Below are 13,618 nucleotides of genomic sequence, written 5' to 3'. Positions count from 1 at the left end.
CTGGCAATTGGATTGCAGCCTAAACCCTCATCAACATAAAGCTGCGCTTGCGCAAATCGCGAAGCAATGCTGACAAGAAGCGCGAAAATGCTGGCAAGAAGAACCAGGAAGCAGGAAGCCGGCGCCATCTTGTAATGGCGGGAGCGGCTCCCGACAACGTACCACATTTGCTCATGCAGCCATCTGCTCCTAGACACCCGTGCTGGTTCTGTAGCTTTACTACTGTAAACAGTGCTGCAATAAACATGGATGTGAAAGTTATATGCTTGGTGTGCTGCCTTGGATCTCCTTAGGTGGATACACAGGAATGGCACAGTTTAATCATACAGTCATTCCCCTTTTGGTTGCTGATGAGCCGCCATGCTGATTTCTATTTGGCCCCACTGGTTTGCATTTCCAAACGTAAAGTCCCACACATGTAGCTCCCACACAGCTTCCCCAGTGTCTATTGTTGTTTCGAGTTCATTTTCAACTATTGTGTATCAGGTGGGATGGAATCTCAGTTCTGTTTGTTGTTGTTGTGTTTGTTGACTGGTCTGTTGTTTTGAGACAAGATCTTCTCCTATTGCCCAGAATGGTTCAGTGCTCAATTTGTAGACTGTAGACCAGAATGGCCCCAAAGTCTCACTGGTCCTCCTGCTTGTCCCTCCTAATTATCGTAACCACACATGTATGCCAACATATCTGGCTTCACTGCAGCTTTCTGAAGCTCTTTAAAGATTTATTATTTTGTTTTTAGGCATATGAGTGTTTGCCTATATGTATGTAGGTATGAGTGCCACATATGTGCCTGATAGTTGCAAGACTCAGAAGGGGGGGGGTCAGATCTCCTAGAACTGGAGTTGCAAATGGTTGTGAACCACCATGTAGATGCTGAAAACTACACCTGAGTCTTCTGCAAGAGCATGTGTGCTCATAACTACTATGCCATCTCTCCAGCCTCAGTGTAGCTTTGATTTGCCTTTTCCATGTGGCTAAGGATGTTGAACAGTTTTGAATTTATTGGATATTTTACTTCTTTTGAGAACTGTCTTTTTAATTCATTTGCTCATTCATTGATTGATTTTGTCTTTTTAATTTGGAGGCAGGGTTAAAATTTTGAATTCTTTATATATTGTAGATGTATAAAGATTTATAATCGGCAAGGATTTTCTCCCAACAATCCTAAAAACTCAATGCTTTCCTTCAAGATTCACTTTCACTTTTTTTCTTAAAGATTGTTAAAAACTAAGGTTCTTTCCTACATCCTCTACTATCAAACTTGGTAGACATGACACATGTGAGCAAGTTTTTCTGGACCACAAGCTATAGTGCAGGGAACTATCTAAAACAAAATGTTTTCTCCTGGTTTTCACTAAGTAATTGTCTTGAGTCCTCTGTTCCCATAAGTGTGTGCCCATAACAGTCCACCATACCTTAACACATGTGGGTCAATCATTAACAATGGGCTGTCCTTTTTACTGAGTTGTAAAGGATGATAAATTAGAGCTACAGCATTCTCCTTGCTTGGTATAGGAAGTGCATAGGAGAGTGTCACTTGCTGTAAGCCTCATGACCAATATGTAGCAAGCTGCAATCAGGCATGTAGGGGAGGTGAGTGACTGAAGAGAGGAGAATGACAGGTAAGGAATGTGGGCCTCCTTTTCTGTTTCTTTATCCATTCTGACTCTCACTTTCCAGCTTACCAATTCTGGGACTAAAAGGGGCAAGGTCTAATTACAGTATCAATGGTGGAAAAGAGGTTGTGGGGGTGTCTATGGATTGACATGCACTTTAACAAGAGATGGGCGTTGCAATCACTTGTTAACTTACAAAACCAATGAGGCAAGATGCATCTGACTCCTTCAAGACTCAGGAGTTCCAGAGAGGAAATGTGTGTCTTTTACAGGAGCAAAGATCAGTGCAATAGCACATTGGTCACATGACAGGCCAGTCCTTAGAGAGGCTAAAAATGAATTAGTGTGGACTTGGGAACATCTCCAGATCTTACTCAAAGGCAAAGAGAGGTTACATGGTAAATGTTAAAGAACTACTACCAGCTGTTCAAGAGGGAGGGGGTCTGGATGAGTTCTGCCTATTTCTCTTTTTTGACAGACTTTGGTATTTTTGTAATGGTCTATTTTTTTTAATGTCATTTTTAGAAAGCTTCCATACACGCACTCTCCTCTCTTCATGATTTTCCTCTGTTTGTAGCATCTGGCATTCATGTGACACATGTATGATGATGATCCAACACTAACACACCTCTATCTACTTAAGCTCATACTTTATTTACCTTAGCATTGGGCAATCATCTCAGACATTTTACGGGTTTTAACAAATGCACAATGACATATCATTGTCTTGTAGTTTCACGTCCCTAAAATCCCTATGTTCCACCTAGTCTTCTTTCCCTGTCCTCCTCCAAAACCCCTAATAACAACTGATGACTTTCCCTAACTCCACAGCTTTACCTGTTCTCACATGTCACATGGTTGAAATTAAGCAGAATTTGGTCTCTTCAGATTGGCTCCTTTGACCTAGTAACACGCTTTCGAGTTTTCTCTGCATCTTTCTGTGACTCAGTAGTCCATCCCTTTTTAACACTGAGTAACCTATCATTGTGTGGACAGACTACTTTCCCACTTGTGCTCAAGTGGGCAAATGTTTCAGCATGGTAGGAAACAAGAAGGAGTGAATTAGAAAGTAGCAATAATGTAAACATGATAGGAGCAAGAAGAACAGAGATGTTAGGGAAGTAGAAAAACTAGTTAGGAAGATGAGCACGGATGTCTAAGCTGGAATAAAGAGCTCTGGTTCTCATAGCCGATGCTCATGGGGTAGAGCCAGCTCTTGTCGAAGCATATGGAGTGAGAGCCACATTATCTTCAACCTGAGAGCCCAACACATTGTAGGTACCTCATAATATTTGTAGAACAAACTAAACCTCCAGGACTTTTTCTAAAAAAGAATCTTTTCCAAAACACCAGTTTATTGGTTCAGAAGCTCTACATCAGCCATCTCAGGGAAAAGGTAGCTGCTTGGTCAGATGAGCACTTGTATGCCACAGGATAAGAAAATACTCCTTTGCTCACTTTTGGCTTATGAAATGCATAAATAAAACCAAAAAGTCATGTTTTAGCCTAACCACAAGGCAGCAGAAATAGTCCAAACAGCTCCCATGACAATTTTAAAAAATGGCTATGAGAGGAAGTTGAGGCAGCTGTGCATTTCAAGCGTTTACCACATTCTAGAGGAGAGAACAGTCAGGCAACATGCAATGATGCAGGAACCCCAGCTGAGGGGGTGCAGCTTACAGGGTGGGAATGAGTATGTAGGTGTCCAGGTAAACCGAAGAGTCATCTGAGATTTGCAGACCCATGGAACCTTCAAGTAAAAATTTGCTAACTCAGTCATTTTACAGTGCAAAAGAGCTTATCACCCAGACAACGATGTTGGTTCCGAATCATTGCTTAAAAACAAGGTCTCTGCCAGAGTGCAGCATTGGTGTTTCTTGATACTCAGATTTCTTTCTCACTGTGTATGAAAATGGTGAAGGGGCCAGGTATAAAAGTAGGACATTTTGCTGTGGGAATGCTCATGTTCTCTGCTCAGTTGACTTACACAACCAGCACAGGCTAGAGAACACTTGAGGATTTTTCTACACAAAAGAATGAATCTGGGAACTACTTTGCCCAAAGGCTGTTCTGTAGAGTAGAGTCCATCCATGGCCTTACAACTTGTTTCTTGTCTCCATTTATGCTTATATAACAGGAGGGCTTGACTATCACTGTAGACAATTCCTAATGGATGGCGGACTCAGAGGCATTGGAGTAAGTTAGGTGTGGCTCTCTCCTCCACCTAAAGTTCCTGTATGAGAATCCTTGGAGAAGGAGCACATGTCTATGTAAAGAAGGGCCAAGACTGATTCTGTGTGCCCATCATCTGACCTGCAGCTCCTCAGACCACAGGGCAGTTGAGGCAATCCAAGCAGATCCCATGTAATCAGAAACAAACAGAGTCAGACTTAGATCCCAACATGCTGCCTCTCCTAACAAATCAGCTTCTAAGCACTTCTGCTTGGCTGGCTGGTCTCTAGTGCATTTCCTGTACATAAGGTCCCAGAGACAGCAGCAAGCAGTGGCTAGGCTGGAGCTTCAGCTCATCAACAAGGCACTTACCTAGCTTGTGCACAGCACTGGTCTCCTCATCAGAACCTGGGAAAGGCCTATATTCCCACTTCTAAATTTTTGATGGTTTCATGCCTTTATATAATGAAATTTAGTTATTTTTACATGAGCACACATGCCTTTCTTGCCACTTCCTTCTCCTGCTGGAATTTCCTCAACTAGTCTCCACTCTCATGTCCTTCTTTTCTGTGTGGCGTCCTAAGTATAGTGCTGGATTATTTACTCCAAAAATTTCACTCAGAAATGTATTTTTGCATCACAAGACTCTGATTCCAAGGTACTAACCAAACAGATTGTCTTTCTTGTTCATTTTCATTTGCTTTTATGTCTCGAAGGGATTAGTCATGAAAATCTAGGACCAAGTCCAGCATTTGGTAGTAGGGCAGAGGAAGAAAAGGCAAGTTACTGTGTCCCAGGAATATGATTTATTCACAGATAAACCTTCTCTGCAGTCTTCCCAACCACACTTTCTCCATGATTTTTCAGAACCCTTCCTAGACTTAGCTCCTTTGATATTATTTCCTGCCCTTTTTCCAGCCCACCTGTTAATACTCAGCTGCAGACACTGGAACACATTTATGTGTCTCTCTATAATGAATAGGAAAGTTCAGTGTAAAGCTCAGGGTCCCCATGGACTGTGAAAAGAAGGAGAAGAGGAAGGCACAAGACAGAGAATATCATGAGATAGACACTATGTCTTCCAGAGGAGCCTTTCATTTTTAGGAGCATTAAAGGACAAATACTCCAATGTCCTTGGAGTTTATACAGTTAAATTATGGGCCATACGATTATCTATATGTCCTCTCCATATAAGTTAATCAACCACCAATTAAATAAAAGGGTAGGCCTTCGAATCACAAAGGTGGATGAACTAGTCCTTGTCCCCAAAGAGATAGTGCCTGAGATTGGCCTATGGGCCAATAAAGATGGCAAAAAGTGTGATGGTCTGGGACCACATCATACACACACACACACACACACACACACACACACACAGTATGTAATGAGGCCTGCTCAAGAGACCCTGGAACCAAATTGTGATAAATGGTAGAGCTCTTCAGTACCAAAGTGAAAGATGACGCTGAGAGGACAATGTCTGTGGGAAGCATTGTTCTGGAAAGAGCAGTCCCCAGACAGCAGAGAACAGGAGCGCCGAGGAAACTCAATGGTAGCTGGAAGATTACAGTTCAAGTAGTGGAAACTGTGCTGTTCAGCCTGAGAGGAAGTGAAACCTGGTGCAGAGGCAGGGCCAGCCCTCTGGACAGGCTTGGCCACGCAAGAAGACCGAGACTAAGGAGAACCATCAGAGCATTGCAAATGGAAGAGGTGTGCAGGAAGCTTGACGTTTGCACACAGAAAGGTCTGCCTGGGGTGTGAAGAATAGATTAAAAGGGACAAGACACAACCATGGAAAACACATGGGAGGGTTTTGAGATGAAAAGTTGTTGTGTTTCTGTCCACACCTGTCGCCTCAGGCTCCCTGATGGAGGGCGAGAAAGACTCATTCATTAATCACACCGCTTCTGTAGTATCGGCGATTGCCTTGGCTTTATTTTACAGCAGCTTTTACGTGACGTCACTATCGTGTAAATATTCCTTCCTGATAAGGACCAGCCTCCCTCAGAATTTGTCCATCAGTAGGCTCAGGGACCCAACTACCAGGTATTTCCTCCCTGCCTCTTTCAGATAAGTTTTCTCTTTGTTTGTGAGTAGGCACACATCACCTTGATGCTTGTTCTAGCACAGGGATGTAAGTGCCAGGAAAACTCACTGACCCCAAAGGAATTTGTGTACTGATCTCATACTGCAGTGTTGTCAATTAGGTTTCTTTTTGAAGTAAAAACATTTGATTGTTCAAGAAAACGCTGATTTAGCTTTAAATGCTGGTCCCTAAGAAAGAATATTTTAGGGAAAATTGCTCGTAACTTGTTAATGTGTGACATAAGGGAAGCAATCCATTGGCATGACTCAGTCTCCAACTACAAAATAGTATCATTTCTGTTAGTTTTCTGGAGCTTTCATATATAGCAGAATGGTGGGGGTATCTCAAATGACAGAAACGCACTGCAGTTGGGAGGCCAGAAAGCAGAAATCAAGGTAGCAGAAAGATTGGCTCTCTCCTGGGGTCTATGAGGAAAAATCTGTTCTGTGTCTTTCTCTCTACTGTTAGTGGTAATCTGCGGTATTCCTCAGTCTGCACAAGGATCATCCTTGCTCTTTTTCATGCTTACATGGCTCTCTGTCTCTGTCATTACTCTCTGCATTTTTCTCTCTTGTATGTGTGTGTGTGTATGGGTGTGTGTGCATCTTTGCTTGTAAGAACCTATATCTGGACCTAGATATCCACTTTTAATAAGTCAGATTGAAGTAAAGCCCATTATAATGGCCTCCTTTTAGCTGGTTCCATCTGTGATGACCTATTTCCAAATAAGGTCCAGTCTGAGCTGCCAAGTGTTCAGATTTCAACATACAAATTTGTTATCCATTGAGAGATACAGCTCAGTCCAAATGCCTCCTAGTATGAATTTTAAAGCTAAATAAGTTATCTTCTATAAAAAGCTTGAAACAATTTCTCACATTTAGAGCTCAGTACTTACAGTTAGATTGTCCTAGGTTTAATCGAAAAGCTCTCAGAATAGGGGAACATGCTGAGATACCAATGGTTCCCAGTTGTCAGTGTGGGTGAACTGGGTAAAGGCCTATGTAATATGAAGTGGTTTGGTAAGCTTTTATGCATTCATTTTACATCCGAGCCTTAGCCTCCCTCCTCTCTTCCCGGTCTCACCCTCCCTCCCTATTTCCCCTATTCCCCATCCTCTACTCCTCAGAGAAGGGGAGCCCACCACCACCACAGCATATCAAGTTGCATCAGGACTGAGGGTGTCCCCTTCTCTGTGCCCTGGTGAGGTAGCTCTGCCAGGAGAAAGTGATTGAAAAGAAGTCAACAGAGTCCATGTCACAGTCAGCCCTCATTCCCCTTACTAGGGAACCTATATGAGGATGAAGCTACCCACTGGCTACATCTGTGTAGGGGGCCTAGGTCCAGTCCATGCATGGTCCTTGGCTGGTGCTTCAGTCTCCACAGGGCCCTTGGGCCCTGATTAGTTGGCTCTGTTGCTCTTCTTGGAGAGCTTCTGTCCCCTCTGGGTCCTTCTATCCTTCCCCCACTCTTCCACAAGGCTCCCTGCACTCCACTCAATGACTGGTTGTGGGTGTCTGCATCTGTTTCCATCAGCTTCTGGATGGAGCAATTCAGAGAACAGCTATGCTAAGCTCTTGTCTGTAAGCATAGCTGAGTATCATTAATTGTGTCAGGGGTTGTCTGTCTCCCATGGGGTGAATCTCAGGTTGAGCCAGTCACTGGTTGGACATTCCTCCAATCTCTGCTCTATTTTTGTCCCTGCACATCTTGTAGGCAGGGTAAATTTTGGGTCAAAGTTTTTGTGTGTGTGTGTGTGTGTGTGTGTGTGAGTTAATTGGTGTTCCCCTCCCTCCACTCTGAGTCCTGTCTAGTTAGACAGTGGCCTCTTCAGTCTCCATGACCCCTGTTACTAGAAGTCTCAGCTAGAGTCACCCTCATATCTTCCCAGGAACCTATCTTGTTGCAGGTTTCCAGCTTATCTCAGAGAAGTCCCGGCCTAAAGTTTCTCTTCTCTCTGCAAGTCCTCTGTCTTCCCACCCCAGCTATCCCCAGGTCTGATATCAACCCTTATTAATATGAAGAGTGTTTAAATGAGGCTTCCAGCTAAGGGGTGAAGAGCAAAACTTTTCTTCCCTTTTCTCCCAGTGTGTTTTTGGGAACACAACCACCATTTCTTTAGTGGGGAACAAATGAAAGCACTATGTCTTTCTGAGGCACCCAGAAATGCAAGGTTTCATATGGGCCAGGCTAGGGCCACCAGACTGAGTCTTAGAATATCACTAAAGTATGTCCAGGATAGGATGAACCCAGGCTGCCTAGAGGAGTAGCTGATGTGAACGAAAGTGTTTGCTCACCCCAGAACACATCAGAATCAGCCTTTGTAAAAAATAAATAAAGTGTGTTGATTTTTTTTTTTTTTTTTTTTTTTGTGCAGATGGTTAAACAAATCAGGTGGGCCAAAATGAGTTCTAGGAATAAGGGATATCAGAGGGCAAGCTGCTGGAGAAAGCAAGAGCTGGGCCTGAGCATTTTTGTGGCATGGGGCCTGGCAGCTGTTTGTGGCTGCTCCAGGGGACTGCAGTGCCAAGAGAATAGAAAGAACACTCGCCTGGCAAAGACGGAAGCTGACACAAGAGGTCAAAGTCAAGCCGAGCTGAAATCTAGGGAAACATAGAAGAGTAATCTTTCAGAGAGGAGTGCTGATGGAGTTGACTAGCCATTAGCTGCTCATTTCAGAAGTCTGGACTCCCTGACCTCCACGGCCTCTCAAGGTATGGAGTTTCCTTCCTCTGGAATTCCCCTATCTACTTTCATTGATGCTCTGGGAGACTTCTGATATGAGCAGGGAAATACTGGACTGAGGGCAAGAATGCCCTGATTCTGTTATCCTAAAGCAGCATGACCTTGGATAGGTAGCTAAATTTTTCTGGACTCAATGTCTTTCTTCATTATCAAAGAGGCATGGAGTCCTCTGGATCATGTGCTCTGCTAGCTGAAATAATTTTTAAAAACCTAGCCCAGTTTTGTGGATGAAGAAACTAGTGCTGAATTGAGAGATTTGGTCATTGTTATGAAACTAATCAAAGTCAAGGCACCTAAAAACTTGAATAACTTCATTCTCACCCAAAACCCATGCCACCAAGGCCCTTGGTATTAGAAGCCTACATTTGTTCCTTCTAAGAATTCTCTTAAGTACATATTCTTATACCTGCTTCAGACTTATGCAAGCTGGTTTCCCCAATGGCTTCCAGCTGTTGACTAAAGAGCCTGAACCTCGTAACCTGGACACACTTCCCAATACCTCCATTTTCCCTCTCACAATCCTGGCCCCATGCCTCCATAGATTCCCTCTTTCTAGCTGACTTCAAGCTGAGTAGGAGCAAGGATCTGACTGTTGAGAGTGAGCAGAATCATCAAAGGGTACAGACAGACAAGCAAGAATGCTTATTTCAAGAAATATTCAGTTTCCCAAGGGAAATTCTTCTCCAGTGGATGAAAGAAATTGTTACACAAGAATTTTTTTTTTTTTTTTTTTTTTTTTACTACCTGATGCCAGGAATTGTTCAGCTGAATGTGGAATAGGATTCAGGGTAGCACAGGTTAGGTGGGAGATAGCTGAATGTTCTACGGTGATAGGCTTATCCTGGCTCTCCCACCCTCCCTGTCTTATCTTTGACTCAGAGAGGCAGGTGCATCAAAGCCCAGGAGCTCCAATCAGCATTAGCACCTCTCAGAATCTAAGAAAAAAAGTTGCCTCCTCTGTATAAACTGAGGCCTCAGCAAGGTATCGATGACTTCTCTGGGTAACTAAGTTATACCTTCTATGGTGAATCTGGATTTTACAGTCCAGTTTGGGAATTTGGTGTCATACTGTGGATTACTGTGAGGATAAGTTATTGGTCCTTGTTATATTTTGTTTGTTTGTTTTGAGACAAGGTTTCTCACTGAACTTGGACCAATTCACCAAGACTACCTAATCAAGTCCCAGGCAGTCTCCTATTTCCATCTCCCCCGCCTTTGGGTCAAGGGCATGTGCCCCTAGCATGGGTTTATAAATAGATGCTGCAGATCTAAGCTCATGTCTTGCTTTGTGCAGCAGGCACTTTGCAGACCAAGCCATCTCCCCAGCTCTTAATTATTTTGTTCATTCAAATATCATCCAGATATCAACTTGATACATGACAGTATAATTATGAATGAGATACCTACCATTCCCTTTGTCACAGTAAGTCTTTGAAGTCCAAGATCAATTGCTCATCTAACAGTGCCTTTCAATAATGCCACATACATTTCAGATGGAGTCTGCTGCCATCCAGGACAGCACATGGTTACAGGAATATGTTCTTTGAGCTCCATGGTATCTAAGATACTTTTCAACCCAGATATTTGTTGTATCAGAGAGCAGTGACATGGTTGGAAAAACTCATACTGTTTCAGGGATTTCTAGCAGAAATGAGCAGCAAAGTAGCAACAGTTCTCCTGTCACCCATCCCTCTCCAGAAGCATCAACGGGACAGTCTCAGGAAGATTTCTGGACTGCTCTAGTCCCTTGACATACCCTCAACGTTAGTTCTCAGCAGTGGACATGTGCAACAGCTGCCTTCTCTAGGTAGAGCTCCGGGTTAATTATTAACAAACAATTCCACAATGCACTGGAGCAAGGTGTCACTGTAAGGGTACTGATTTTTCTAGAAGAACATGTCCAAAAGGACTTTGTTCCCACTGGGTTCCTCCTCACAGTCCAGAACGGTGGACACACAAACAATGGGGACAGTATTTTTATTAAAAGAAGTCCAAGATACAAATCCTGAAGAACACATTTGGAAGCTTTTTCTAGGAAAATGTGTGTGCCTGTTTGACTGGCAACCAGAGCAGTGTTTGGGGAAAATAAAATCATACTACCTGAGAAGGAAAGTGGAGTAGCCAGCCATGACCTCTGGCATATTTAAAGATAACTTCACCCACTGTGTGCAGAAACTGTAAGCTTTCAGGAGACTTGATTTACAAGTCACATGGACCCAAAGGGGTGAAATAAAAGGGACATAGGAATTTTGTCCTATTCCAGAATAAGCATGAGTCCTCTGAAGCAAGGACAAGTCTTGAGCCTAGAAAGCAAAACTCACAACCAGCAGTGCAAATTGCTTTCTACACAAGAAGAGCTCGATACCAGAAGCTCGCTTCTCTAAAGTCTCTCTGAGTTCTTTGAAATTTTGTTTATGTGAAACAAAGCTTTTCCTGATGACGTAATGTGACTATGGCCTGAGTCACATCGAAATACCATCATTCTAAACTAGTAGCACTTTCATTCATTGCGTATTTACTATCTGTGTGGCCCCAGAAATCTCAACAGCTACTCCATTTCCCCAAGTACAGTCATATGACTCACCTGGGGTTGTGGGTGGGGCTTCTTGCCTTATTAGGAAGATTGGGTAAACACAGTCAAAATGCTTAAACCTCTATCACGCCATCTCCTAACAGCACTGGTGAATCCTGCCTTTGGTAAGGTAGCATCTCAACCTGAAGACGTTGAGGTCCAGGCAGGATTGTTCTTCCAAGGAGACACAACATCCAAGTATAGATGAAATGAGGTGGGTACTAGGATGGTAACAAATTTGAGCATCCTAGTCCACCAGAGTTGTTGGTTTGGCCTTATCTTCTAGCTTAAAACAAATGTTCTCCTCCAGGAAAAGCTTTTCATTAGCTGATAAGCTAGCCATTATCAGGACTTCAGTGATGTCACTGACATTTAAAAGACCAAAGTCTCATAAGCGAGGGCACACACACATACAAAGGCCAAGTTTCTGAAGCATTAGGACTCATCCCATATATACAGTTGATATTTGACATCTAAACTTTAACATTCTTGAGTTATCTTTCTGTTACAAATACTACTGAACTCAGGCAACTAGAGACTGACATCTTTCTGTTGGGAAAAAATATTTTGGAAAGTATTCAGTTCAGAGTGGGCAAAAGAAGTTGATGAAGTTCTTCAAAACACATCTTTCTTGCTGTTTGCAGACACTAATCCATAACCCTGAGGCTGTTCAGTGCTGGGCTGCCACCCTAAAGCAAAATTATTGTATGTTAACATGTGTCTGTGGCCAACCTCAGGCAAACTAATTCATGACTTCTCTGTGGCTTTTCCTCCAGTAAGAACTAAGAGGAGTAGGGAGCACACCTGAATGCTGGAGACAGTGTTTTCTGTGTCCTGGACTTGGTTAAATTAAAGGGGGAAAAATGCTGCTATCCTCTAGAGGGAGACTTGAGCCTAGAATCAGGACACTCTGGTCATAGGAGGCATGGTGTGGTCTGGTAAGCTTGAGTAGAGACCCGAGGCTTAATACAAGTGCCTATGAAGAGCTTCTTATTGGGGCTTGTGATGTACCTCTAACAAGACATATTTGGCAGCTCAGAATGTTTCCAGTGGAGAGCTGCAAAGAAGCAGGATGACTAGCCTAGAGACTGTGAGGAGGAATTACAATGTTTCCTTGGAGAAACTGGATACCTATCTATTGTTAAAGATCAGTGCTATAGACAAGGGTCTTCTTGGTTCCAAATAATAAAAGTAGGAGCAGGAGCAAGGCCAAGAAGATGGCTAGGTAGATCACACAAGCCTCAGTTCAAATTCCTGGGAACCATGTGGTAGAAGGAAGAACTGATGGCTGAAAGTTTTTCTCTTAATTCTGCGTGCATTGGGCATGTTGTAACACACATACACACATGCACATGTGCATTCACATACATACAAACATACAAATGAATAAATAAATAATGTAAAAAATAATTTAAGTAGGAGCAGTGAACAGAGATTACAAGGAGAAGACTGGATCCCTTAAGCTGCCTGCTCTCTAAGGAACTGCTTTTCTTAGCATATTACGGGGGAACAGGGAGCACCAGCCAGGGAGTTGATGGAGGGCTAAAAAACCTGTTAGACACCTAAAGAAGCTAAACAAGAAGGAGGACCCTGGTAAAATGCTCAATCCTCATTCAGAAAGGCAAAGAGCATGGACATCAGAAGAGGTAGAAAACCGGGAACAGGACAGGAGACTACCACAGAGGGCTTCTGAAAGACTCTACCCAGCAGGGTATCAAAGCAGAGGCTGAGACTCATAGCCAAACTTTGGGCAGAGTGCAGGGAATCTTATGAAAGAATGGGGCGATAGAAAGACCTGGAGGGGAGAGGAGCTCCACAAGGAGAGCAACAGAACAAAACAAAACAAAACAAAACAAAACAAAAAAATCTGGGAACAGAGGTCTTTTCTGAGACTGATACTCCAACCAAGGACCATTCATAGAGATAACCTAGAACGCTTGCACAGATGTAGCCCATAGCAGCTCAGTATCCAAGTGGTTACCCTAGTATAGGGAACAGGGATTGTCTCTGACATGAGCTCAGTGGCTGCTCTTTGATCACCTCCCCCTGAAGGGGGAGCAAGCAGCCTTACCAGGCCACAGAGGAAGACAATGCAGCCAGTCCTGATGAGAGCTGATAGACTAGGGTCAGAGGGAATGGGAGGAGGATCTCTCCTATCAGTGGACTAAAGGAGGGGCATGGGAGGAGAACAGGGAGGGAAGGCGGGATTGGGAGGGGCTGGAGGAGGGGCCTACAGCTGTGATAGAAAGTGAATAAATTGTAATAAATTTTAAAAATAAATTAAATACACACACAGGCAAAGAACCTGTTAGAGTGATGCAAAGAGGGTCCTTTGTGAATGTTAACTAGATGAACAAAAAAGTGTGTCTATGGTCTCAGTGTTGTACAAACCGCAATTTCTTACTTCAGCCATCCCACACACTAAAAATAAAA

General features: G+C 43.3%; 1 protein-coding gene across 4 annotated transcripts in view; it reads left to right on the top strand.

Annotated features, from left to right (window-relative positions):
* Nucleotides 1-13,618, top strand: part of Prlr (prolactin receptor) — a 199,129-nt gene that overhangs the window by 45,140 nt on the left and 140,371 nt on the right. Inside the window, exon 1 of one of the 4 annotated variants that reach the window (XM_055601032.1) lies at nucleotides 1,532-1,622. The exons of 1 other annotated variant lie outside the window; for it this stretch is intronic. The gene's annotated coding sequence lies outside the window, so the exon portion shown is untranslated. Of the gene's footprint in view, nucleotides 1-1,531; nucleotides 1,623-8,414; nucleotides 8,583-13,618 lie in introns of those variants that run through there. 2 more of the 4 variants (XM_055601030.1, XM_055601034.1) reach the window with 2 other exon arrangements.

Source organism: Psammomys obesus, unplaced genomic scaffold (genome assembly GCF_907164565.1).
Source record: "Psammomys obesus unplaced genomic scaffold, mPsaObe1.curated_primary_1811, whole genome shotgun sequence".
Classification (NCBI taxonomy): domain Eukaryota; kingdom Metazoa; phylum Chordata; class Mammalia; order Rodentia; family Muridae; genus Psammomys; species Psammomys obesus.
This window is presented reverse-complemented; position numbering and strand designations above follow the sequence as displayed.